We start from the raw sequence: 26665 nt of genomic DNA, 5'->3' as shown, positions 1-26665 counted from the left end.
TCTTGACTGCATGTGCACATTGCCAGCTCACGTTGAGCTTCTTGTCTGTTCATACCCCCAAGTCCTTTTCCCCAGGGCTGCTCTCAATCCATTCTTTGCCTGAATTTGTGTTTGGGATTGCCATGATCCCCATGAAGGATCTTGTGCTTGGCCTTGAGGTTTGCAAGGAGCCACCTCTCAAGCCTGTCAAGGTCCCTCTAGATGGCATCCCTTTCCTCCAGGGGGTTGATTGCACCACAAAGCTTGGTGTCATCAACACACTTGCTGAGTGTACACTCAATCCCACTGTCCATGTCATTGACAAAGATGTTGAACCAGCGGCAGTCCCAGTGCTGATCCCTGAGGAATACCTCTCGTCACTGGTCTCTGCTTGGACATTGAGCCATTGACAGCAACTCTTTAATTGCAACCACCCAGTCAGTTCTTTATCCACTGAGTGATCCATCTGTGAAATCCGTGTCTCTCCGGTTTAGAAACAGGATATCATGTGGGACAGTGTCATATGCTTTGCACAGTTCCAGGTAGATGATGTGAGTTGCTCTTCTTTCATCCACCAACACTTTAATCCCATCATAGAGGGCCACCAAATTTGTCAGACATGCTTTGCCCTTACTGAAGCCATGCTGGTTATCACCAATCAACTCTTATTTTCCATGTGCTTTAGCATGATTTTCAGGAAGGTCTTTTGAAGGTATCAAATCCTGGAGTATCAAAATACTCTGTTCCCTTTAGCATTGGCCATTATTTTTTCCATCACATGTCAAAGAAAAAGTAATTTTGAGCTCCTGCAACCTGTTGGATCTCCCTGAAAAAAAAAAAAAAAAGAGACTCTTAAAAGGCTTCTCTCTATATTTCCATCTACAATATATATTGTTTATGGTGTTTGTATCAATATTTACTTGACTGAAAAGATACTGCAGATAAATATATCTGCAGAATGTCTTCCACTTATTACACATTCTTCCAGCATCTAATGCACCATCTGTATTTTAAGATAACTCCAGAGAGCACAGGAGTTCCTTATAATTTTCCCATCTTCTTTTTTTTTCTTCTTCTTTTCCTTGGCTTATTTGAAATTAATGGATGAACTTTTGGATCTGATCTCCTGCCAGCAATTCCAGACAATTAAAGCCTGAGCAAAAATCTTGATCCAGTTCATCTGGATTTCAAAGTAAACTTTGCTGAAATGGGACACTTTTGTTCAGTGTCTTACCTGTGTACTACCTGTGCTTCTCAAATAGATGACTCTCTTGGGATGGGAGCAAGGGATCATACAATGAAAGCTGCCTTTGAAATTTCTCAATTCCCGGGATTTTGAGGGGTAGAGTTACTCATGCAGAACCGTCATTTTGTCATTGCTCTTCATGTTGCCTTTCAAACCAAAGTCTTCTCTGGTTTAGATGCTGCAACAGACTAAGAAATTTATGTGGCAGTAGCAATCCTGTATTGAAATCCTTCACACCAGACTTATTTACCTATGTGACTTGGCTGTTGATGCTGTCAATATGATAGCTTGATACATGGCATTTCTCATAAATCTCTATTTTCTAAGATTGTATTTCTATCTAAAGTCAGTATCACTTCATGAAGGGAGCAGTTTAGTTATGCACCAGAAGAGAAACATTAAAAATCTTTGAAAGGCAGGTTATTTGCTAAACCAAAACAAAGCAGTGCTTTACCATAACTCTTCACATGCTACTTAAAAACTACCTTTTGAAGTAGTCCCTTTTGAACAGCTGCGGTCTGTTCTCTAGCAAGTGTGACTGCAGTCATTTGCACTTATGGTTTTCAGGTGTTGGTCATAGGCAATTTTATTTTCTGCAAGATTATAGGGTCAGACATTATTCTCATTATTGTGAATCTAAGATACTTACCATAGAAAATTATTTACTTACAAAGTCCGGAGAATTATTTTCTTTCTCCCAAGTAGAATTTTTTCATTCACTTAAGTAGTGAGTCTTCTGGACTTGCTCCAGCAGGTTTAGTTTTTCCATTGCCATGGGTGGTTTTCAAAGACAGAAGTTTCCTCTAGGTCTTTGAAAACCTTCCACATGATTCTTTTCATTTTTCATGCAACCATTTCCCTATGTCTGCTGCTTTTCAAGCCTCTATAGAAACAGTCATGTGAACCTGGAGGAAATATGTGTTCTATAGTCAGCTCCTAATTGCCCTACTGGGTCCATCTCATTAAATGTTATGTCTTATTATCCATCTATATCTTAACCTTCAAACATAAAATGTGACCTTGGGCCGTGCTTCAGCCCAAGATCAGATTTCACTACATCTTGCACAAGAGATTTTCAAGGGGAAACTAAGATATCTAAAAAAGGGGTTTAATGATTGAATAGGTGACCTCAGTGAGCCACAGTATCAAAGGACCTGATATGTACTATCTCACCATTTTGTGAAAAAATTGCTGCATTTTATACCAGTTCTGATCATTAAATGCATGATGTCATTTCTCCTAAGAATCAGTTAACAAAGAACCTTAACTTTATCTCTGCACATCAAAGCACTTAAACTCATGTGCAATGAACTCAACTGCCAATCTGTCCCTTCCAGATAAATGAACCTGATGACCAAGTCCCATAATTGCTATGGACTTGGCAATCATGAATCAGTAAAAACTATCAAGCAGTGTCTGGTGGAAGGAAGTTCCTCCGCAGGATAAACAGTAGCCCCAGAAGTCCCCCAGCATAAACAATTTCTCCTTGGGTTTGGTCATATAAAATACTCACTACATGTAATTGTACACATATGGTACTTTCATGAAATGGTATTCTAGTGAGTCTATATTTGGCTTCTGGAGATTTAAAATATGTAAAATTATGACTTAGGAAAAATTCTGAATGTTTTTATCAAACACCTACTAATAAATGGTGAATCCCTCCTCCAAGTGACATACTAAACACAATACTGTCCCTTTATGCAAGTGACAAGACTGATAGAGCCAGAAAAATGCCTCCATTGTGACTAAGATTTCTATTTTAGTAATAGAAATTTTCATAATTTTCATAATTTTAAATGTCTGAAATATTTTCATATGGAAAAAGCATATGATGATAATCTGTTAATCTAGGCTAAGAACACAAGTATTAAAAACAGTATTTATTTTTATGTATAAATGCATACCCATATCCACATACATATACAGACAGACATATGTTCATATAAACACAACAGCTGCCAAAATGAAAACAAAATGGAGCAGTCAAGTATAAAATTGAGGAGTAAGATACAGGGAGTTAGGGGGGAAAAAATAACACACCTGACTCATCATGGTTGAAAAGTAATGAAGCAAGATAGGATAATTTTCTTTTCTTCTTGAATCAACTAGCCAAAACATACTGTTAAACCAGAAACATGCCACTCATTAAAAATGATGTTCCAGGAAGGAAATATTTTCCTTGCCTCTCTGCATAGCAGGGAATAACATCAGAGGAGAAAGGGGTAGTAAATTAAGTCTTACAGGAGATAATTCTTTAATTCCTCCTATGGTACTTGCAAAACTGTAGACTCAGTCATACAGAAGAGAACCATGTGAATCTGGATTAACTGCATTTGTCCATACCTTTCCCATGGACTACTTCTTCCTCTATGGTCACGTACTTGCAGAAATCCACACACTGTTATACTCATGGATGACACAGTACAATTGGGTTTTTTTCTGTGCCTCTTAGTTCTTTCTTTACTTAGTTTCCTTTAAAGGTAAGAACAGATTCTGTCAGAAGTCGTGTATTATAGGGAACTGCAAAAAAAAAAGTGAAGGGTTGGTGGAAAGGTCTGCTTGAAAGGTGAGTGAAGCATTCTCTACAGTGGATACTTTACTGTAGGCTTCTTGAACTCAGCAAAGTAGGGGATGTTCCCAAATTAGCATATACAGCTTAACAGATACAACTGGTCCAATTCAGATGTGACATAAATAAGAGTAGACAGGGGGAGTAAGAAACACTCCCCGGTGTTCGTGCTAGAGTTTGAGGTGGCATCACTTGAGTAGCAAAGCAATTGGAGAATATAGCTGAAACAGGCAAGCTGACTTGCAAGAAGAGAAATACAGAGCATAGCGCAGGACTCATACTGGTTTTGGAAGACAGACAGATGGGAAAGAATATATGCACTATGTAGGCCAGAGACTGAGCCTTCAAATGTTGGGTGTTCAAGCCCAGGTTGGATGGGACTTTGAGTAACCCTGTCTAGTGGAAGGTGTCCCTGCCCATGACAGAGGAGTTGGAACTAGATGGTCTTTAAGGTTTCTTGTAACCCACAGTATTCTGTGATTCAGCGATGAGTATCTCCATGGGTTTTTCTGAGTTCCAGTTTGTATCAGTGGTGATCATAATCAATGGCACTTTCTCGTGGATCAGGTTTTAGCTCATAAGCTACCACATGAACAACCTGGCACAAGGATATGAAAATGTGTCTCTGTGCTACCTATATGGAGACACTTGTGGTACCAGTAAGTGCTGCAGGTAGTTACAACCTACTTACTGAAATAGCCTTCCACTTTTACTGAGGAAGAAAACCAGATTTTTTTCTACTGTTCTCTGGAGCTAAGATCTACAACTGTTTCCAAATTTATTTATGCATATCACAGGTCACAACTTGTACCCCCTGATAAGTTTGGAACTTATAAATTACCTAGGTACAAGAAGAAAAAAATCAGAATGCTTCTTCAAAAATAGGAAAGATATTTGCTCAAGTATTAGTTTAATTAATGTTATGTTATGCAATTAAATCTGCCTGGAAGAATGAAAAATAGAGTAGAAAGAATGAAAGCAAATGTTACATGTGAGCATGCAAGCCTTGGAAAATATGTCCAGTGGAAATGGAAGATTTACCAAGGGGAAATAGATAAATCATGTGTTCAAAGAATATTCTATAAGAGTTCTTCCTCAATGTGTTGTTTACTTTCCAAGATAGTCTTCTGTGTGTCAACGGAAGCATTCCCATTAATACATTTATAGCAAATTATATTGTAAGTCCTTAAAACATGAAGTATTTCTTACACAATTAAAAGAACTGGCTGAAGAAATTATATGTAGATAGTTTGTTTATAATTTCAGTTACATAGCATTTATTATCATGCTTCAATAATGCTTGGAGGGTCCTTTCCTTTGGTGCAGTATTGCGTCTGACAACACAAATGAAATCTGCCTATAGTGGATGTTGCCTGTTCTGGATGGAAACATTTATTAGGTCTAGTATGTGCTGCTCCAACAGACAATAAAAAAGATAAACAATTGATTGCAATCAAAAGCCAAAACAAAAACATTACAATAATGCTACTTATTTGCATATCAGTAATTTATGGATGATATAAAAATCACTTTTAATACATGTACAAGTGTCTACGCAATTTTAAAATTAATATAAAAGCCTTTGTACCTTATCAGTAACACATTCCACATCAAAACAGTCCAGCTACATTTCTCCCAATATATTGATAGCATCAGAGGTCACACTCCTAAATAGCATCACATGTTAATTTCTTTACAAATAACTTTTATGGAATAGTTCAAGAAAAACATTTACTGTATAATTACTTATAAATAATTTCTGTCATTTAGATCAAAAGACCGCCACAGGATGTCCTTGATTCACTGCCCCCATGTATCAGAGGAATGGGCTCAGCTGAGCCACATATCTTGTAAAATTCCAAATCAATGTTTCTACGTGTTTGCACCTATAGGATTCTATGTGCCAAAATCTTATTCTTTCTCCTGCATCTGTGAAGATCCTCTGAGAAGCAGCAGCTACCAAAGCATTTCTCCTCTCGCTGTCATGATTCAGAAATGCTGATGAGCCCTCCTGGAGCTATTCGGCAAGTATACAGTTGCTCCAAAATTTGAGACAGAGAGTTTTGTTGCCAAAATGAGAAAATAAAATGGTAGCACTAGAGCTTAGAGAGATGAATTCCTAGGTCATGCTTTTTTAACTGACCTTTACATAGTGAATGAATTTAAGAAAATGGCCTGGGGAGATAGATACCAAACAGTATTAGATTGTGTGGTAACTGTTGGCCTCTTTTGTGCTGAATATGAAAGTTATAACCAGAACCTGGCAGAAACAAAAGAGGAAACTTTATTTCAAGCTTGGTGTTGAATGGGCAACTAAACTGCCTAGTTGTGGGTAAAAATGGCAGTTTGTTCTCAGATGAAGGTTTTGTTGGAGTTTCTCTATGAAATTCTGCCTCTTTAAGAAAGATAAGTTTCTTTCTCCAGCATAACTGACTGGCAGTAACAGTCAAAGGCAAAGCCTTCATGGTAGTTATTCCTCTTCAGAAGTCTTTGGAAATTGTAATTTCCATTTCACCAATGGATTCCAATATTTGAATTTCCAAAATAGAACACAACACTAAGTAACACTTTTCCATTTTGTCTCTGAAACAAAGCTGATGGAGGAAAGAGTGCAGAGAGATATTAATATAAATAAATATATAATCTTTTTCTGTTAATGACCACCTCTGGCTTTAGTATGTACACATCATTGTATGTTGCTGTGCAATGGAAGTGCTCTGAGGAGCACTCTTTCTACCTGTATTCATTAGGAGTATAGGGCATAATTCTGGAAATCTGAACCTATCCCATCTCAATTGTATTTTTTTTTGTCGCACCAGAGTCTTAATTGAAACTCCCGATGACTTCAGTGGAAGCAGCACTGAGACCTAAATTCCATAAAAAAATAAATTTAAATGAAACTCAAAAAACAATACTTCACCTGTTCCCAAAATAGACTAATACATTGATTTTGTAGCCATGGTTTGGAGAATCAATCACAGATTTAAGTGGGGGTTTTTTTGAGACGGGAATTAGAGGTATAGCAGTGGGAAAATACTTTAAACAAATTGTTCATATTGGCTGCCAACAACTACTTGTTTTTTATAATTCAGCATTACTGATGGTGCTAAATTAGAACTACATATTGTAAAATGACATGATTTCTATTCTATGGGGGCAGAAGAATGCTGATGTGAGACCACCTTGTAATGAGGAGCAATTGATATATGTGAGAGCACTTTTATAGTTTTGTCAAACAACATAAAAGTGTTATTCTGGATTTACTAGCAGGAAATAAAATCTAAATTGAAATTAGATTTTTAAATGGCATGAAGTTCCAACACTTTTCATGTCACCACTAAAATACTCACATATCCCGTTAAATATGGAGCCTTAAAGTTGCAGTCGTATCTTGAACACAAAACAAAGAATATTATCTTCTCAAGGAAAACTTCTTTCTGTGTTACTGCCACTGGAAAATGAATAAGTATTATTCTCTATATTGTCTTTCTTAAAATTTAGTTGCAATTATTGATAGAAACACTGGCTCCGCCATATCCTTTAAAATATATCTGTAGAAGGTTCAATCCTGACATCTTGTCTTGCCATCCTTCCATCTTGAAACCTCAGTGAGGGTTTAGCTCTGTAACAATTGACATGCAATTTGGGGCAGTTTCAGGACACATACTTTTAGTGTTCAAATCTTAGAAGTACAGTCCTGAATAGTCTCTTGAGTCAAACTATGGTTATTAACTTTTGAAATAGAAGTGATAAGTTTTGTTCCTTTTTTTCCATTTTGGAATGGAATATTTATGGCCAAACTCAATTTCTCCTTATTTGATCCATATCATCAACTTTAATGGAGAAAGCAAGAGAGAGGGTTCAGCCAGTGGGCACATAATACTGAAAAACAGGCAATTTCATCTTTATCATATTTCACATTTTTGCATTAGTGTCTGCAGGGCAGTCAGTTGTTTACGCTCAAATTTTGTGGTTCACCATTGCTTGTAGCTGCATATAGTCCATTTTCTCTTCCTTTTCAAGACTAATTCATCTCTTTCAGTGTTGACTCTTGCTCTTGCTTTAGCTAGTTTTAGGGTAGAGGAAGGTGATGCAGGCACTAAACTTTATAGAAGCAGGTCTGCTTGTTTGATATGTTGCGTGTTTGTCTGTGAAAAAGTAAATCTATTTACAATGTCTTCAAAGCAAGAAAAAACCCTCTTTTTCTCTTCCTCATTAAAAGAGAACCTCTTTGTAGAGTGTGAAGTGCTTGGCACAAGATAAATGATGAGGGTTTTTTAAATTAGTCAAGCAAACAGTTTTCTATAGATTGGGTTGCATTAAAACATATTTTTCTTCCTAAAAGACAAGTGCAATGACTCCTTAATCTAGATTTAAAATAATTTTAGGTATTATTGACATTATCAACAGGCAAAGAAGAGAGGTTGTTTGCCTGCTTGTGAAAAGAATCTGAAAGTGAAAAGGTAGGACTTGTTGACTCTTTTCTGACAAGCAGGACTTTACTGACTTCAGCATGTAAATCAACATGGTATAATCACAAACTGATGAAGATCACCTCTTGTCTGGGAAGAAGAGCTCAGAATGACTACAGAATTACAGCGCAGGATTTAGAGTAACCTATCTGAATTATGTTATAGGTATTCTTGCCTTGAGCAGTAAAAGGGAAGAATAGAGGGAAGGGAAGGAAAGCCGTGTTTAACCTAACAGTGCTCTACTGTGATATCCCACATCGTGGGACCAAAGTCTAGTCTGTATCGTGCTCTCCTTTCTGTCCCTTAATGCAGAAAGATGAAAAGGTACAGTTCTTTTGTATTTCCTGCTGTTGTAGGAGGAGGAAATAAGCTCAGTCCGTGGAAAGACGGTAGTTCTGAATTTGAGGCAAAAGTGTTGGCTTAGAGACCTTGAGATGAGGTGATCTCGGGTGAGAAAAAACAGGGGTTTGCACTCAAGAGCATTGTATTGTCTGCTATAAGGATTGGTAACCAAAAACGTATTTGTAACTGGAATGTAGCAAAACCGTGTGATCTGAAAACACAGTAAGGGCTGGAAGGTCGGAAAATCTGAGCAGAAAAATTTACTAATATCTCAGAAGTAGTCTGAGTCCAGTCATTATTTTTGATAGCTGAGAACAGGTTAACCTGTTATCTTATTTCAGCCTCAGGTTGCCAGAGAAGGGAAATGCTGAAGAAAAAACAGCCAAACAACTAATGACTGGGAAATCTTAGAACCGCACTATTTTCTCTGACAGGTTTAGACAAATGGTGCGCTCCCAGCCAGTGTGCCATCAATTTATTTCATATGGTCATTTCTTGCTGTGTGGCAAGACTGGATTAAATTGTGCTACTAACTGCAAAGAACCAGCTCAGAAATCAGGGAAGCAAGAGTGCTCCTGCTCAGACTGTTTGCTTCATCTGTTCCTCTGATTTATGGATGTAGAGGGGGATTGACCTTATCATGTTTGAAAACATGAAATCCCATAAGAAATGTCAGGATACTGAGTTGCAAACAGGCCAGGATGAAGTAGAATTTTAGATGCTGTAGATTTCTGTGAACATGCAGGTAGGATCTATCCTGAAAAGAGACTAGAACCTCCAGTTACACTGGATAAAGGAACCAAACTAATGTATTATTAAGGCTTTTAACTTATGCTGATCAGAATTTTATCAATTTGGTATGGCAATTTTGAATATAGAAATCTTTCAAAATTCACAATATAGTGTCCTAGGTGATTTGTAAAAGTAAAATACCTAGAAATATTGCACATTAATGATGCATACATTTTTATATGTTTTAATATCGTCTGAAAAACTGATTGTGTATGATCAAAATGCACCCGTTGTTTTAGAGTAATCAAGCCTGATTATAATTTTCCCTTTTTAGTCTTCTTAAAAAACAACCCTAAACCCAAACAAAAATAACAATTTTCTCATCTTCTGGGGTAATATGCAAATGAACTGCTGACTCGTAATTACTTGTGTTTTGCGCAGATTGCCAACTTGAGAAAAAATTATGAGAGACTGCAGAATTTTGTATCTAAATATGTTTTACTGCTTTTGAATTTTGTAGATGCCACTTGCTAATATGTACATGGGGTTTATGTCAGTAAAAAATCAGTATTTTATCCTCCAGACCTTCCATTTAAAAATTAACTTGTGATTAATAGCTTCAATTACTGCAATGTAGATGGATTTTGAAAGTTTTTTTGACAAAAAGATGCACCTTTGGATATTTTAAATGCTGCAGCTGTAGAACACTCAGTAGTTTTATTTTGTATTTTTTTTTATATTCATAGTGATTTGAAAAGCAACTTCAGTTAGGATCACAGTATAATAGCATCAGTTTTATTCTTCTCCAAAGTTTGATTTTCTATTTGTGTTTCAGAAGCTGACAACCATGTCTGAAACTCATTGATTAACTGCTTATAATAGCTCATCGTCTCAATGGAACAGATCCACAAACGTTTTCCACTTTGTTGAATGTATTCTAAATAACAACAAAATGGGGGCAAAGATTTTTTAAATTGAATTAGAGTAATTATAATCTAAAATGGTTTATTTATTCAAAAAAGCATTTTTTAAAGAATAATTTGTGATCCATTTAAATGGAACCATTTAAATTAATTGTTCTCTTCATTGATCCAAAAGAGTTATATTTATCTGTGGGTTATAACATTGTCTCATAATAACATTGTCTCATAATTTTATTTGCTTTTTATCATAAATTATAAACATCTTAAAACAGAGGATGCATTCAATTAACATTATTTAATGTACTGAGTCTAAGGTTTTCTCTCCTAAATTTTTTTAAAAATCATATAATATCCATTGCCCCATGCACCAATCTTTTATAATTTAATGTTTGCTACTTCCTTGTTAAATCTCACCAAATTAACGTTGTTATTCAATTGGGTTGGCTTAGATAGATTTCTTTTTAACTTTGTATTTAAAATCCAGATAATCTGCTGTGTATTCTTTTTCCAGTTCCTCAGCCTTCCAAACATGCCAGAAAACAGAAATGTATCCTTTCTACGATGAAACCAAGGCAACCCAGAGAATGTCTCTGCTGAAGAACACAATTGACTATCACAAACGAAAACAAATTGATAAAGTACAGTTTGCAAATCCCTACGATAGAAAATGAATGTAGTGATTTGGAATAGAGCAAATTTCAGTGTTTTCAGATGGTTGCTTACCACTATCTGCAAAAGAAAATTTTGTTTCTTTTTCATTGAGTGTACAGAAATTTTTATGTAAACAGAACTGAATCCTTTCAAGAATCTGTATTTGATCACAAGAGAATGAGATGGTCCTTCATAATGACCCTTATATATGAACAGGCCCATTGATTGACCTCTGATTTTTGAAGAACTTTCAAAACGCGAAGTAGAAAGAGATGTAGTTCTCTGGTGTTTATTTTGGGGAGCAAGTTTGGGTTGAGCCATGTGCTGTAAGTGACTCAATCCTGGATATTTGAATTTCTTATTAATATTTTGACAGAATGAATGTAATGCACAGCCTTAAAACCTGTTAAAATGGTAGGCCAGGATGCCTGTGAACATAGCTCAAAGATGTGTATCATCCTAGGATACTGTCATTTGGTTTTGATAATTCAGTGCAGCAAAAAAAGCAGCAGTGAAATGTGGACCTATCAGAAACAGATTTTGTTTGAATTAACAATTTTAGTGTTCAGTCATTTAACATTAGTAATGTGTAAAAACCAAAGAAATTTTTGCATCGGTGTGTCAACCCTACATTAGTTCATAGAAACACTTGGAACAGGAAATTATGGCATTCTTACATTGATCCAAACGGAGATGTGTGTCATGGCGGTTCCTGTCCTGTACTCTTCTTGCTGAGGCCGGGCAATTTAGCTACCCTGAGTTTGTGTGACAGGGAAAATAAACTAACCAGAGCTCTGCTGCTGTGGAACAGCATTGCATCATCACGTTATGAGACTGCTACCAACGATGTGAATTCATCTTTCACTTTTAGATGAGTCAGGTTTCCCTTGGAGCCTTTCAGTTAGAAGAAAGAAATAAATACTTAGCAAAGGTTACTGATAAAATCTACAGGTTTACTTCTTTTCTTTTTTTTTATTTTATTTTAAATAGGAAAATGTGCAACCTCCCTTCTAGCAAAAAGATGTAAATTGTGGATTTTGAGAAACAAATCCTGCTGCACAGCAGGTTTAGACAGTCTGCTACAGTTGGGGCCTTAAGGCATTCTGTGGCTTCCCTGTGGTAAGCCATGATTCTCATTTGTAAAGCCAGGAGAATTCCTGCTGTTGCTATAATCATATGCATGATCCTTCTTCCATCTCAGTGCTTCCAGCATCAGTTAAAAAAAGAAAAATAGGGCAAATGTTGGTTGTCATATAGTCTTTCCATAAACTTAGGAACTTTGTGTGTTTTACAGGATTTAATTTTGTCCTCAGGAAAAGAATTAAGCCTTTTAATGGAAATCTGTAAAAAAAAAACAACAAAGCACCAACCAACCAACCAAACCAAACCAAACAAACAAAAGAAAAAAACCCCAACAACAAAATCATACCAAAACGAAACAAGTGACAAGCCTCTGAGCTGGTGAATGCTTTCCTGATTCAGACATGGCAGAAAAGGCATGAGAATTTTTTTCATTGAGATTTTTTTAGTTAAAATATTCTCATTTTCCCTGAACTCCAGTTTTCCAAATATGGAAAATCCTTTCAGAAAAGACTGAGTTCATCCCATGATCCTTGCTGTGGTATACTTTCTGTGTTCTTTATGCTATTACAGCCTGGTGACTTCCTGCCCAGTGTTTGATTCTGCAATTTTTCTATTAACAGCCCTTGATGAACTTGTTTCAGCATGTCCTTTTGATTCTCTCTGTTCTTTTGATACCCAGAAAATATAAGTCAGTGTGTTTCACAGGTCATTTATGATTTGTGCGTAAAAACACTTTGTGGTCTTTCAAGCCAGCCTTCCCTTTGAAAATTTCACTTTATATCCTCTTCGTCCTGTACTGTGAAAAAGGCTGAACATCTGTTCCCTACATACCTTCTCTAGGTCTTTCATGATGCTGTAAACCTGTCTTCCCTCTTTCTGTCCTCTGTCATTTTCTTTTCATTGATGAAGAGTGCTAGTCTGCTGCTTCTTGCCTGCTGTGGAAGCTGCTTCAGAAATTTCATTGTGCCTGCTGCCATCCTGTCTAGAATCAGGGAAAAACCTCAATTGCAAGGGGCCTCTGGGGGTCATCTTAGCCCACCTACAGTTGACAGCAGGGGTTTGAACTAAGTTATCCATTGGCCCAACAAGACAAGTCTTGAATTACTTACAGTAAGGGACATTCCACCACTTCTCTGAACAACTTGTTCCAATGTTTAGTTGTTCTCACTGTGAAGAACTTCTTCATATATATGCTTTTCTTCTCTCTGTGCCTTGTGAAAAGAGTATCATCTTCTCTATAACGACTCTCTAGATATTGAGAGAATGTTTTAGTTTAGCAAACCGAATTCATTCCACCTTTCAGCAGGCATCAAGGTCTCCTGTCAGGTTGGTGGCCCTTCACTGAACCTTCTCCAATATTTCAATGTCTCTTTTGAAGTGTGTGACCTAACAAATGCCAAACAAAACAGTCATAATCTTTCATCTGCTGGTTTTACTTTGGCTGCTGAAGTCACGGCCCCAGGCTGGTTTCATTTCTACCAGGATGCACACCCAACACAGCCAGTCCTTGGTCTGTACTGCTGTTTGGGATTATTCTGTCCCAGATGCAGAATCTTGTAAATATATTTGTTAAACTTTATGCAGTTCCTGTTGGCCCAGTCTTCCAACCTGTTGAGATCTCTGTATGGTTTAGTGTATAATATATACCTTGTTGTGTCTTGCTGTATTTTTTCTCACAGAGTGTGGAGCAGAATTCTATGCATCAGTGGAGGTATGGACCCATGCTAGTTTTACACATTATCATAGTAATAACAAATAAAAACAACAATAGTAATAGTAGTAGTAATAATAATAATAACAATAATGTATTGTTTATTATTATTGTTATTATTTGTTTATTATTAGTTGATATTGTTTTCTGTTTTGTTCTCTGTTCCTTTACACATTATCAATAATTATATATTTGCCTTTTTGACCAACAGTGAAAGTGACTGGATGTTTTCACAAAAATGTCCATGGTGATTCTGAGATCTGTTTCATCAACAGCAATAGCTAGTTGTATAGCAGTGTATTTGATTAGCAAAAGGGCGTTTTTTTCTCTCAACATATGCGTTTTAATTTGTGAACACTGAATATCATCTATTATTTTGTTGCCTAGTTTTTCATCTCTGAAAAAAAAAATGAGATGAGATATGGTCAAATATGAAATGGTAACATTAAACAAAACCAAGCATTCAGTATTTCTGGCAGTGCAAGGAACAAAAATCTTCAAAAGAAGTTGCAGAATTTTGAAAACACACCGAAATACTGTTGTTTCTACACTATTTTCAATGTTGAAAATATATATGATTTTAATACAACTTTTAAAAATTTATTTCACAGTGATCTCTCAAGACTGATTAAGGTCAAAACAGTCCAGATTCAGAAAGTCTCAATCACAATGATCACAAAAATTTCTTTACTTGACAGATTCTTATATGTTTTTTCACCATGAGTGTCTGTTGTTAGCTATTATCAAAGTTAGAGTACTGAACTATATGTTGTGATCTAGTACAACCATTTCATGTTACACTTCTGAAGATAACCTTCATCAACTGCTCAGTTGAGCACTGACGAATAACATGTATTTTGAAGGAAATGATGGTGAGAAAGTTCATTGCAAATAGCCAAAGGAATGTGTACAGAAATGTGTTTGAAAGACTCATAAACAGATGCTCCTGTACAAGAGCTTTTAAGTGTAGTAGTGATCAGACCATGTATAAGGAGCAAGCTTTTCCAAACTCACTGAAGTTTGAGACAAATACTAGATATTGACATAATTTTATAAATAAACCATTGGGAGAGTCCACAGACTGTGTTGGCAAGGAGTATATGGCTAAAAACATCTAGTAATGTGTACTTGCCTTTATGTTTTATTTTGGGGATTTTTCACCCAACAAATTTACACCCTGTGTCTCCATTTTTTGTTTACACAGAGCATCATTCCATTTTTAAAATTCCCATGTCTCCTCACAGACATAATTCTCTTTAATTGCTAGATATTTGTCACTCATCCTTTGGTATGCTTTCCTATTAGAAGGTCTTCAATTCTAAAGTGTTTGTTGCTATAATTTCTGACAAGTTGTCATATTTTCTTCTTTCACTAGCAAATAATGGAAATACATTCTTGGTTGGGTGTGGCAGATAGTTCTGGAATGTAGAACAAAGAGTTCCTTTTGTTTCGAGTTTGCTTCCTTTTCTGCTTCTAGGAAAGAGAGTGGAGATGAGATCAAGCACTTATAAGCTTCTACTGCCACTGAAGGCATCGATCCTGTCCTTCTTCCAACCCTACTGCTTTATTTTTTTGCCTGCGTTTTCTCTGGTGTTACCACAAGTGTTTCTGGAAAGAGCCGCCCTGGGTTAAACCCACAAAGGCAGCAATAACTGAGAGATCCAGGACTGCATTTGGAAGCAGCATCTGTTCGTGCCAGCTTAAAGTGTTAACACTTTAGCTTAAACAGTCTTTATTTGCTAATATTTGCAACTTCAATGAGCAGCTTTTACACTTCCAAATGGCTGTATATGGGTAATCGCACATATCTACCTCACAGCTAGTCCCTTAAATTGGTACTGAATGGCTAAACCAGCTGATTTTTGTTTTCTCACCCTTTGATAGAGAAATAAAAAAAATGTGGCTTTAAGAGTAGACCTTGCAAGACCTTTAAAAGTAGCATATAATAGGTTAATTCCTGATTTTTCCCCTTGAAATTTCTTGAATGTTCCCCATTGAGCTACTTGGTAGTGTAGAAGTCAGCTTCTTACTAAAATAAAATGGTATCAGTAAGTGCTTGTTAGCTGAAGAGATGGCCTGGAACTGCACATTTAAGTTAATTTTAGCAACTATTCAGACAAATTCTCACCTCCTCCCCTTCACAGATATGTTCTAATTCCCAAGGAAAAAGGCATTAAAAAAGCCTGAAAATGATGTTTCCAATTAGTGTAGCTTTCTCATGTTTAAATTCTGTGTGTCTCTGCCAGATAATTGAAAAAAATGTGATACATTCTTTTGATCTTTGTTGAGATGATGTAGGCTGTAAATATTGTTTTGTTATACCGTTCATGTTGACATATATTGTGTTGTGCCACTTATAGCTTCTTTGGCACAGCTCTGGAATAAAGTGTTCAGCAGTGATTAATGACCAAGAATATACAGACCTACTGTTGAGTTTAGGAGCTCTCTAATCTCTGCTCCTGTTCTTTCCCTCAATTCCAGCATTACTTCATGTGGCTTCTGTGAACACAGCATTTCTGATGACTTGTTATACAGCTTGTACTACCAGCAGCTAACTTAGTGGTAGCATAGAGCTAATGATCATTAAATTCTCAGTTTTCCTAATTCTTGCTTATTATTGTATCTCTGATGCCCTTTCTCACCCTTGCAATTTTTTATTTAGTGTTTAATACAGAAAAGGCTTTTAAACTTGTGCTGGCTTTTTTTTTAGTCCTTACACACTGTACAATCATTTAATAGCCTTTGATATGTTATGCCAATTAAGTGATATGTGTGTTAACATAAATATTTAATTTTTAAAAGAGAGATCACTTTGGCCTAAAGCTTTAATTAAATTAGATGCTTTTCATATGATTGCCAAGATTAAGCAGTCCATTATGAACATTTGCCATTGCAGGAGATTTCTTCTTATTGAAAGACAAAAGGGTAATTTCATCTAGGATTGTTGTAAACTGTACGAGTCCTTCATGCTGATAAGGGAATTCTCCCTCTTTTAACCTTGATATGTACTGTAGTAATGAATTTGTGAATCTTTAAATTCAGTCACATCATTAAAGTGGGGATATGATATTAATACTGTCAAGTAAATTAGAGGGATGAAAATTTATCTACATAACATTTAAAGAGATCAGAGTCAATACCAATTTGTCAATAATTACCAATTCTTTAAAAGCAAAACCAACATGATAAAAATAGGCAGCTATGGATCTTTAGGCAGCTATGGATCTTTATTGCATACTAACTGGAGTTTGATTAGTTCCAATGACTGAGGCACCTAAACTATAATTCCCACGAAACACGCTCATGCTAATATGGAATCCAACTGTTTCATTATCAACTCAAAATATTTCAGGTTTGGGGCAAAATGTTCCTGTATTGCAGTTTTGCCTAATTATGTGAACATCTTCCACAAATCAGAATCCTGTTTTTTTGATATGCTGTAGACTGTAGTCATGTGTATATCTCACACTGAAAACACGTCACAGCAGTTTCCTTCAAAATATAGTACAGCTATGCATAATGCATGATAAGACTAGAGAGATGTGCAATGTGAATCAAAGTTTTAATGTCCTAGTTTTCCAGATATTATTATCTATTCACCGTGTTTTTAAAGGAGCTCTGATTAAGAATCATGTCAGCTGTGACAAGCCATAAAGCAAAGCAAGACTTCCAGTGAGAACCTGAAAAAGACTCTCTCTGAAAAAGTTTTAATATTAAATCATTATTGAGGAATCATTCTTATTTTGCCAGGGGGTGGAGGATTGCATCAGTAGAATTCCACTTGCTGGCAAGGTGTTGTCATTAAAGACCTTCGGGCAAAGTAATTCAAAGCACAATAGGTTTTCTCTTTGTGTCCGACACAGCTGTCCTTACTCAAATGGTTGGTCTGTATTGGCTCCTTTGTATTTGTTGATCAGGTCTTCAGAAGAGATGATGCAAAATTTCAACCATCCTTGTCATCCTGGGACATGTTCTTAAGTAGCCGAACATTTGGCTTGACTTGAAGTCTTATCTTCGTCCTTGATCTGCAAAGCATACAAATGTCATAAGGGATTTTTGAATTTAAAACAAACAGCTCAGTTTCATGTTTGAGTGCAATCCTGTTGTGTGACTTGACCCTCTCAGGCTAGCTGATGTATTGTCCTTACCCAATATCAGACTACTGGAGACTACCTGAAATTTTAGGCTAAATGAGGTTCCTACATAGGCTGCAGCCTTGTGAAGAGCCCAACCATATACTGAGTTGCTTACTGTCCAAGGCAGACACAATGAAATTGTGAAGGGTGACTAAGATTATGTCTACACAAGTAAGGGAAGTCATATCTGATTAAAATCGAAATGAAAACCAAACACCTTGCTACTTTTGCACGAATATTGAGAAAGGTTCTCACTAATGTGAGAAGCTCTTCTTTTTTGCTGTAGGGCAACATGCTTAAGCAGGGATGAGGATTTTCTCTTGTTCCTCACTTTGTGTCCACAGAGATAGTGAAGGAATAGATTTGTGGAGGTGCTTTAAGGGTTCCAGTCATGTAACAAGTCTAAAATTAATTATTTTAGGTACTTGGATAATTCTATTGTCATGTTGTTTTCTTTAATAAAAACTATTTACTGAGCAGTATATTATTGAGTGTATTTATTGAGTCAAAAGCAACATTTATTTGGTAATTTCTCTATAGTTGTGGTAAGTGCAGAAAAAAAAAGAGCAGTGCAAAACTGTTTTCTATACTTTGAATGGTTGAGAACTGATTCTGTTTTATTTAAGAATTTTAAGTGTTATTAAAGCGGTAAGCTAGGGAAGGTGCTATTTGGTTGAGTGCTTTACTGTCCACTAGTAAGGCAGATGATAAATTTCTATTGAAAAATCATTTGAAAACCTAATACATGGGATAAGTGCTTACTGGGTTATGGATGCTCATTGATCACTTTTCTAGCTGTATTTTTTTACTCTACTGGGAACCATAAAAGGAGAAAAAGACTGGTGGGAGTGCAGGAGGATGAGGGCCAGTATGAGGAGCAGGTTGAGAAAGTGGAAAGGAATCAGACCAGTGAGGGAAAATACAAAGATTTACTTATAAATGTGTTGGCAGAGATAGGAGAGAGTGTGCTGGAGGACACTTCAGTAGGAGGTGCTTACAAAATAAAGGAGCATATCCGTGTAGCAGGGAGGGATCGGGACAAACAGGCACTGCTTAATGCCCTGTTTCTCAATGGTAGAATTGGGCCTTGCTGCCACATCTCTGTCCTTACCTTCTGCTCTGTGACTGGGGCTGAAGCAGAATTGACAGGAGCAAGAGGGTCAAGGAAAACCTGGTTTTCATCCCCTGCCATATTCCCTTCCTCCTGCTGCCCTTGTCCATGCCTGCCCTTACTAACCTGAGTAAAGCTGAAGAGCAAAGCATGTCCGTTCACATGAGGAGGTGAACCTCATATATCAAGAGCAACATTTTGCGGCTGGTTTTGCCAGAGAAATTATGTGTAATGGAAACTGAGCTGGGCAAGAACGACCAAGAGTAGGCTTTGAATCTAAGTGTAGTCTAAGTGACAGTCTGTGGAGAAGGTTGTCCAAGGCCACTAAAAATACCATTAACTTGGACATCTCCTTTATAGATGACTTGACCTGTTAATGGAGATACCAACCTTTAAAGACTTTACCTGCCCATACCATGTGAAAGGCTGCATGGGACCTGCAGTAAGATTGCTTTTGATGCCTTCTGCCAATGGAGGGGAGGACGCAGTGCACAGCCTATTGTGTGCCACTTTTGTTTCCCCTCTGCATTCTTCTCCAGTATGCTGATGCTCAGCAAAGCACCATAAGGGTTAGATGGTGTGGATTCAGTAAACTATCATTACTGTCTCCAGACTGAGTGAAAATGCATCTACCTAGGGAAAATTATGCATAGGAATGGCTCATGCTCCCCTTCCTCATGCCACATTGTCCTGGGGCTGTGCTAAACATCACAAGCAAGCATACACTGCATTTAGCTCACTGCATAATCTAATGCCAGCTGTCCTGTACTGTATAATCATAAAACGTGGGAAAAACATAGTGTTTGCTGTGTTTTAAGAAAAAAGTCCTTTTAAGTTAGAAATTTAGCTAGCTGAAACAGGTGAATTCTGTGGGAATGAGCTTGTGATCCTAAAGCAGATGTGCATACCCACATAGTGAATTGGAGTAACTGAAATAAAGCAAAAAACACAACTGAAGAAAGTTTGTTTTTACAAGTATTATTCTTGCACACATAGATTGGTTCAACTTACCACATAGAAGGGATTTTGTGAATACAGTTTTTGCAAATAACTGCAAAAAACTTACTTTCTTTGCAAATTCGGAAGTCTGCTGAAAATTCAGCCTTAAGCAAATATCTTCATAGTTGTATACTAAAAAATTTCTGATGGTCTGTAGATATGCAACGAAGGAGCTCAGGCAGAACATTGACCTGCACTGAAAACCTGTGTTTTTACTACTTACCTCTATGCTGGGCTTGTGATTCAGTATGATGTGGGTGAGATATTGATACTAGTACACAAGAACCCTTGAACATGGGAAATAGTATTTGCTAAAATAGATCACATTCCCAAGGGGGAAATTACATGATATTTGTAAAATAGGGAATAACTAAAATTGCCCAATTATTTAATCCGAGGTATTTTTCTATCAATAAAATATCTTGCTGAGTTTCTGGAGCATAATTTAGAGTAGGCATTTTGCCTCCAGATCACAATATAAATATTTTACATGATCTCCCACACTATTAGAATTATAGATGTAGTGTTATTTAATCCACTCCTGGCAAAGCAGATGCTTGCCAGAATGCATAAAGCACTCAAGGACCTGGTTTTGTTGTCATTGAAACTGGTTGATAGAATGATTTATCTGAAGTTAGACTTCTCATGGCGGAAGTGGATTTGATGATGCTTGTGAGACATAATTTAAGATTGTGTTGAAGTCTCATAAAAAAAAATACATTGTCCATGGATATGAGATTAACAATAGGAGGATGAAAAAAACCTCTCTGAAAGGTAAGCAGGTAAAGCAAGAGTCATGTCTGGGTGGGAGGGCTTGAAAATTCTTTGAGTAAGACTCAGTAGAAATTGTGACCACAGATGGTGGAGTTGAATACACCTCTTGAAAAGCAGCTGCAAGCATAGGAACTATGAACTTTAGCAGAAAGCATGCAAGTGCTGTGATATCTGCCTAGTGGTCTCATGAAGTATGTTGCAAGCCAAGAGGGGTGGAGAACTGTAAAGTTTAATAAAGCTTTTCCTAAAAATGCTTCTGGAGTGTAATTTAATGCCTCTCTTGACAGTCATTGTCTCTTATTCTTGACCGGCAACACGTTTCAATATCAGCTATAGTTACCTATAGTTGATATGCTCTGACTACAGTCCTTGGGTCTGAGGTGAGTGTCACAGGAGGTAGGGTAGATTGTCCAAATACTTCTCTAGCTTCCATTTCTACAAAGTGGATGAGAGATGCGTATTGATTGCTAAGCATCATAATTTTGCACACTTGAGGCAGGGTTTAGTAATCAGAATTCTAAAATCCGATGGAAAATATTTCATGCTATGTCCTTCTTCCCCAGGGTGATTCTGCCTAAAAATGCTTTGCATAGGGAATGATAAAAAGATTACCATTTTCGTGTGCATTTGTAGATCATATACTATATCATTCAGCACTTTTTCTATTTATTTATGCTTTATTTTTCATTCTTATTGTAGCTTTTATTGATGTGTTTGATAACATGGCATCTGCTGCAAGGCAGAAATGTTTACTGTGTTGAGGTTTTGTTAAACTTTTCAGTATAGATTAAAAAACTTCAGCAGCCCCTGGATGGATAGACTTAAGTTGAAAATTTACATGTGAGTAACAAATATTATAGTGCAGATGAGCCAGACAACAGAAAAGAAAATTTATAATAAAGGACTGCTTTGGCAGTATTAGTCTGCTTCATGTGTATTGTGTGATGAATCATCCCATGTCACCACAAGGACTGCTGCTCCTGCTGCTCCTGAGCTCTGCCAGCAAATGGGACAATAAAAAGTGTGCGTGGAAGGGTGGAGGGGAGGGCACACGCAAGAGAAGAGGAAAGGGACAAAAAAAGAACAGCTATTTAAAACTGGTCATCCCAAGCCTGGCCAGTAGTTCATGTTATATATAATTCAGCCAATTAGTTGCGTAAACTATTTCATATACTCCATGAAATGCAATTTGCTTCCATGGCCAAGCATGACAAAGATTTCACAGAATTGCAGCTGGATAGTTAATTCAGGGCCTGTGAGATTGCTAAGGCATCTTGTCAGAACATTAAATAATCATACAATGTCATAAGGGAATATCTAATTAAGAGCTGAATTTCTCGAGGGTCTGAGTACCTGTTACAATGTTCTGAGAACCCTTAATTCCCGCTGACAAGAGCGCCAGCTTAGGGTGTTCCCAGCAGGAATTTAATAGGATTGTGCCCTTACTTCATTTGGCCTGTGTAAGTCCAGGTCAGTCAGGTGAAGAGACAGTAATCAAACACGACAAGATAATGACAAATAGGGTTACATCCCAGCAGGCATGTTATTACTTGCAGATGATGAAACATACCCAAGTGTGAAGTCTCTGTAAAAAATAGGGATAGATTTAAGAATACACTCTTAGGGGTTAAATTTGTGCCTTTGAGAAAGATCTGTCTGTATTCAACCCATGCAAAATGATCTGTAAAAGGCAAAATGAACCCTTTATCACCCAGGACTGTCATCCCGTGTAAACAAGTGACAGAGTTTCCACTGGCAGTTTGGTCCCAAGAACTTCAGTGATGACCTCATGAGGGCTGTCTGCCTTACAAAGGCAAACAACACTTCATCCAGTGTTGGGGAAGCATAAAGCTTGAGTAGAGTTGGGAAATGTGGATGCTGAAGTTTCCTGAGCAGCATTCTTGTGACTTGAGTGATACAACAAAATTTGAGGTGGACAGATGAAAACTTATCAGTAGGACTTTTCCCCCCTTCTGGTATGCCTGCAGTTATATCAAGGAGAATAATGTTAAATGCAACCAGAAGAGAATAAATATTGGATTTTGGCTTATGATGCTTCTTTTAGTCAGAGATGAAGGTAGAAATAATATTCTTTTTTGTCGTGAAGTGTTACAAAAGGACTAAATGAGTAAGGAACACGGCATTATTTTAAGCACTTTTGGGAGAGTGGAAAGTTAAAATCTATCTTTCTGCTGTCAGGCTCTTAAGTAAGGAATGATGCATTAGACTACATGATTTTATTAGATTTGTTGCTAAACCAGAGCTGCAATGCTGTTCCTTGAACAGAATTACAGGCTTCATTTGAAGAGAGATGCAAAGTGCACACATCATTCTGGAGTAGATCAGCACAAGCATTTTCTATATCATGAGTAATGTTTACTGGAAGAAATCAAATTAGTGTTACACAGACCATCTGTTTTCTTTGCATGCAATCATGTAAGTGTTTTAGGACAAGCCATCCTTTTTAATCAATTGTAAATCTCGTATCGGAAAGCACTGTTTTGTGTAATAAAATCTATTTTTATGATAAATGTAAGAGTTTTAAAGGCTGGTTTCTTCTGCATAAATATATATTATGTTATGAACATATTGTTCATAGCACAAAGAGTGGGAGTGTACAGCATTAGTTATTATCTGTCAAGAACTTAATTTTAGGGCTTTTTGCAGAGGCATTTTTGGATATTTGTTGGATCTGCAACTCATTGGTGTTTAGCTATTATAACAGATAACATAATGAGTAATACAGTCCATTTATAGCCTGGGAAGTTGCTTCCTATCTACATTTACTAAATGTAGTATAAGACAGTCTCTATTTTGTAGTATGACTGCTGTGATAAAAGTGAATACTGTGAAAGATCATTGTCCATTGTCTAAATTCTTACGCTTGGAAATACTGAAGAAAACAAGGCATGGCTTATTAGAAAATGAGCCTTTGGTATGACATAATAACATTAAAAAACTTGAATTTATGGTCAAAGAAGAAGTCAATGATAGAGTGTGAGATTTACTTCATGTTTAAGGGTATCACATTCATAGATGTACATGGTCCTATTCATTTTAGTGGGTGCTATATTAAGCTTGCCATTTTATTTTTTCAGCACTGCTGTGCACTTCCCTGATTCATATACTGTCTATGGGTGCACACAGGTTGCTCTTGAATTCAGAGGAAGCTGAAGGTCTGCATCTTAAGCAAAGTCTTCTCTGATTTCAAAAGAAGCTATGTGACTGCAATACCAGAGGTTGCTCTGTATTGCATCAAATGACCCTGAAATAAAGAAATAAGAACTGTAAGTAACGCAATTGGAAAGTCCCTGAGCAGGTTGGCTGTCCTTCTCAATGAGGTTGTCAAGCCTGAATTTCATTTGTTCAGACACTTTCAAATCAATGGTATTTTGTCTGGATAATTAACCTGCTTACTCAGGCTTGAAAAGTGTATGAGGGTAAATTCTTGCACTTGTTTTTGGTAAACATGAAGAGGCAAAGAGGGAGAAACAGATGGACCATGCACCTGGAGAAATGATAGTGCCTACAGTCTGGTACCATCCCATGGTACAGTGGAAGTTTTCTGACCAGAGAAACATCACATGAAATGAAGGGCCTCTGTAAGTCCTTTTGTGAAGGCCGAACTCATGACCTGTGTATTGCCACTTATTAGAATGTCTCGTGAACTGACAGTATGTGGCACAGGGAAAGCTGTCTACCAAACCAGGCTCATCAATCCTAACACTTACCTAGACTCGATCAGTCAAAAATCTGCTGAGAACTAGGTCATCAGTGATTTATTTTTTTTTGTCAGTCTGCACTAATTCAGTAAAAGGAAAAAAGTAGAACAAGGTGAATGGCTTACAAAATCATATAGGTAATAGAGAGTGAAAGATAAAAATCAAACTGCAATTAGTAGTGGTCTAGTAGTTTCACCTGTTTGTTTGCTGTTGTTTTTCTTTTTTTTTAATTCAGTATTCTTTCTTTGAAAAAATTATTAAAAATGAGATACTTTTTACTTCCCCCCCCCCCCCCCCGTTTTTTCTTCTTACTTTTGCCCTTCTTTTATTCAGAGGGAAGAAAACTGCAGGCAAATTAGATATGCCAGAGAAATGCAGCATTGTGTTGGTTAGAACAGACCTCTGGAGGGCATCATCTTGCCCTAACCCGGGCAAGAAAAAATTACGTAACATCGCTCATAGCCATGCTCAGTTGAATTTGGAGGATGGACATTCACCAGCCTTTCCCAACAACCTATTCTTCAGTTGTCCTTTTGTTCCCCTAGATGCTCATCTGGTTACTTCTTGTGTTCCTCAGTGTTCCTCACCTATCTCAAATCCAGCTGAGCTCTGGCTTCCCCAGTTTCATCCAAGCAGGCCAGGATGAGGAAGTTCTGCTTTGCTCCCAAGTAGTCCTCAAAGCCCCTTCATCCTCTGCTGCCCATCTGCTGTGCCTGCATGACTTCCCACTTGGCAAGCTGGGGAGTCCCAGTGTGCTGGAGAAGCAGCTTCCTCTTCTGGACCTCTTTGCTGTCTTGGCTTTCAGGAGACGCATTTCAGTTTGAACTGTCAAAAAAGTTGATGAATATCCTTGGTTGAGATTTTTCATGCCATTCTTCTTACTTTCATCTCCACATCCCCAAGTCTTTTTCAGCACGATACCTCAGGGTAATGTGAAGAATATCAAAACAATCTACTTCCACCAGGTTTTATTTTTTAGCATGATTTTTCATTTGCATGTGAGTAAATTTACTACATTTTTTTAATTTTTTTTATCTTGAATTTTTTTTTTTAGCCAGAACTTTGGAACAGTCAAAGTTCTCTAGAGAACATGAGTTCTCTAGCAGCTTCAGTAAAATAGGCACTATATTTTCCATCTCTATGGTCTGGTTTTATCCAGTAAAGATATTGATGTATTTACAATTGTCGTAGAAGATATTGGCCTAGTTCTAAGACAGTAAATGCTAATAGTACTGCTTGCAAATTATCACATTTTTATTATCAAGAAGCAGTTCAGCAAAATTACTTAATTTGCTTAGTGGTAAAGACATTGGTAAACTATGAATTACTGTTGTCATAGTTACACTGTATTTTGATACAGTAGATTTGTTCATCTAAACCATAATAAAATAATTTGCTCAATAGCAAGTACAATGCATATCTTAAATTACAATTAATTACTTATTGCAATGAATATCTTAAAATATAAGCAGAACTCCTGATCCTTTTTAAGTGCAGTAAGGAGAGAATACTGATGTTTATTTTAGGAATTTCCTGTGTCTGCAGTGCTGATTACTTTGAAGTGCGAATCAATGACAATGTGCAATATAGAAGACTTTATTTATAGTAGGTTTATAACTGATCTAAAGTGAGACGAGAGGTTTTGATACCCATGACCTTTAATAGAAAACTCTCTGAAGAGAAGTTTCCAATTTTACCTCCAAAGTAAACCCTAGTGAAAGTCCTTTGTATTTGAGACTTTGTGAGACAATTAAAATAATATTCTATTCTTGGTTTCTTTTTTTTTCTGAATTATTCCTATTTTGGCTATTCAGTTGGCAAAACAGAAAAGTTATTCAGGGGAGATCTACAAAGTTAGACAATTTGCCCATTTCAGTTTTTTTATAATATTCTTAAGTGGAGCATGTTTGGGAGTTGGCGCATTTGCTTTTCTCGCCTTGACCTATCGCAGCCCAGTGGCCATAGAGAGTATCATCTGTGCATGTGTTCCAAATTCTCCTCTTCTGCTTCGTTACCAGATGCATAGTATTTCTGAAGGAAATGGAGCAGAAAAGTGCCATAGACGATTATCAAGCTTGACTTTGAACTGGTCTCCCTCAGCTCACTTGGTGGTACTGGAAGCAAAAGAAGGAAACAGAAATGATTGGTCACAATTTTGAAATATATTAGGTCTGACCAGTTTGTCTTTAAAGAGGAAAAGTCTATATGTATT

At 36.9% G+C, this 26665-nt stretch overlaps 1 protein-coding gene across 16 annotated transcripts in view; it reads left to right on the top strand.

Annotated features, from left to right (window-relative positions):
* Positions 1-26665, top strand: part of LOC113947352 (poly(rC)-binding protein 3-like) — a 462347-nt gene that overhangs the window by 42176 nt on the left and 393506 nt on the right. The window lies entirely within an intron of this gene.

The sequence above is a fragment of the Corapipo altera genome, unplaced genomic scaffold, assembly GCF_003945725.1.
Source record: "Corapipo altera isolate COAL_440 unplaced genomic scaffold, ASM394572v1 24b, whole genome shotgun sequence".
Classification (NCBI taxonomy): domain Eukaryota; kingdom Metazoa; phylum Chordata; class Aves; order Passeriformes; family Pipridae; genus Corapipo; species Corapipo altera.
This window is presented reverse-complemented; position numbering and strand designations above follow the sequence as displayed.